Source organism: Echinops telfairi, unplaced genomic scaffold (assembly GCF_000313985.2).
Source record: "Echinops telfairi isolate 266 unplaced genomic scaffold, ASM31398v2 ScPeMD7_5868;HRSCAF=6743_0, whole genome shotgun sequence".
NCBI lineage: Eukaryota > Metazoa > Chordata > Mammalia > Afrosoricida > Tenrecidae > Echinops > Echinops telfairi.
This window is the reverse complement of record NW_022109767.1, coordinates 8,049,881-8,052,055: the sequence shown is the minus strand read 5'-3', so window position 1 is coordinate 8,052,055 and position 2,175 is coordinate 8,049,881.

The following is a 2,175-nucleotide window of genomic DNA, read 5'->3' as shown; positions in this document are numbered from 1 at the left end:
GTGTAAAGCACATCTATACATTTGTTGCCCTCATTTTCCCCAAAATTCGCTTGCCTCTTGGGTTCCCGGAATCCGCTAATTTTCCTTTTTCCCCCCCCCCCCGCCCCTCCCCCTCCCCCCCCCCCCAAAAAATTTTTTTTTTAAAGGAGGAGGCAGCAGGGTGACACCAGATTAGCCTGAGCAACCCAGCTGGAAGCTGGCCAGAGATGAACAGATTGGAGCGGGATGAACAGTGGTGCATTTGTGGTAACACCCAGGAATTCGAAATCAGGAGTCCCCAGTCCCTACTAACCAGGACAGGGCCATGGCACCACTTTGGGACAACGCGAAGTTGCCCTAGCAAATGAACATGAGAGACATCAGAGAGCTGAGAGGTGGGGAGGGAGACGGGCCTCCACACAGAGCTGCAAAGCAACATCTCACCAATAAGCAGAACACCAATAAGCTGAGCAGCACTGGGCTTGAGATGGTTTGCATTGCCTGCTGTTTTGGAAGTAGCTCACCAGCCTTTGCTTCTGAGATTCCTCTGGGTGGGCATTCCGTGCCTCCAAATTTCTGTTAACTGGATGAACGGATTAACCATTCATTCTGCAGTACCACCGGGAACTCCAGAACCTTCCAATGAAACAGAAGAGGGACCCACCAGACCCATGGCTGTCAAGGTGACTCAATTCCTTGGCAACCCCAAGTGTTACAGAAGCGAGCTGCTCCACGGGGGTTGCTTGTCTTGCAGTCTTTTATGGGAGCAATCGGCCAGGTCTTTCTTCTGCGGTGTGCTGAGGGCGTTTGAACCACTGACTTTTAGTTGTCAAGTGTATGTGTCAAATGTTTTAAAAACTTTACATGCCTTACCCCATTGCAAAATGGATATTATTGTTCCCCTTTATTTTGCAAAATGGGTATTATTGTTCCCCTTTAACATTTGATAAAAGATAGATTCTTTAAAGGCTTTGTATTTGTATTAAGTTATGGAGCTAGTAATTGACAATGTCTAAACTCGAACCCAGATCATCTGATGCCAATGTTTCTGCTAAAATTTGCTGTTGTTAGGTGTTATGAATCCATTTTTGTTAGTGATTATGTGACAGAATAGAAGTACACCACGGTTTCCTGGACCATCATAATTATAAAACAGCTCTACTGAGTCTTTCTCCTTTGGAGATGCTGGGTGGGTTGGAGACATCAACCTTTCACTTGGCAGCAAAGGGCTCAACTCTTGAGTCACCAGGACTCATTCCCTGAAACTTGCCACCACCCCACAAATTGGTAGCCTGCCTCAAATGTTAGCAATTCCTTCTCCAACAACCCTTTCTCTGCTCCAATCCTTCCCTCTACCTCCTCATCATAGGGTCCAACACACCTGTTTTCTGTTACATGTATTACCAAATACCACACATGAAATGATACGATTTAATAAAGATGGTTGACCAATATTTTTACAACCTTCTCAACCAGAAGCACAGATGTTATGTTATGAATATTTCCTTTCAAGATGCTGACGGGAGCTCACACAGGGATTTTGTGCACGATTTTCAGTTTCAGGCGTGTCTCTATTTTCAGATGCAGGTCTACCATGACTGTGCACATTGCACCATCAACCTATCTCCCCCATTACTACTCCCGAACACATCTTGACAGCAACGTTCTACAGGCAGCAATTTTTAAGTAGTGACAGTACCACTTTCCTTTATAATGACCGGCAGTGAGAAAACACACTGATGGGAGCTGACCAAAGAAGTTGCTAACACATGACCCCTCTAGCTCAGTCAGGACTGATGTCTTACCAATAGTACCAATTGTCATACAGTGTCAACACAGGTTTGGGTACTGGGCCATGTGAATGGAAGACCAACATAATCTTGAGCTTGGGGCAAGGCTTTACAGCACTTTTCGCCCACTCTACTTCAGGCGAGGTTACCAGTACCGGTTACCACTGAGTTGATCCCAATGTCAAAGCTGCGTTTTTAGAAGTAGATTGTCAGGCCTTTCTTCCGAGGCATCGGTAAGTGGGCTTGAACCTACATTTAGCAGTCAAACATTTGCACCACCCAAGGATTTCAGGTATCAAGGTTGAAGGCTTTTCCCAAGACAGTGAGAACAGGAGATTTGGGAAATTAATAATAATAATAAAGTTCCATGAAAAGGGTCAATGTATTACATTCATCGTCTGGGGAG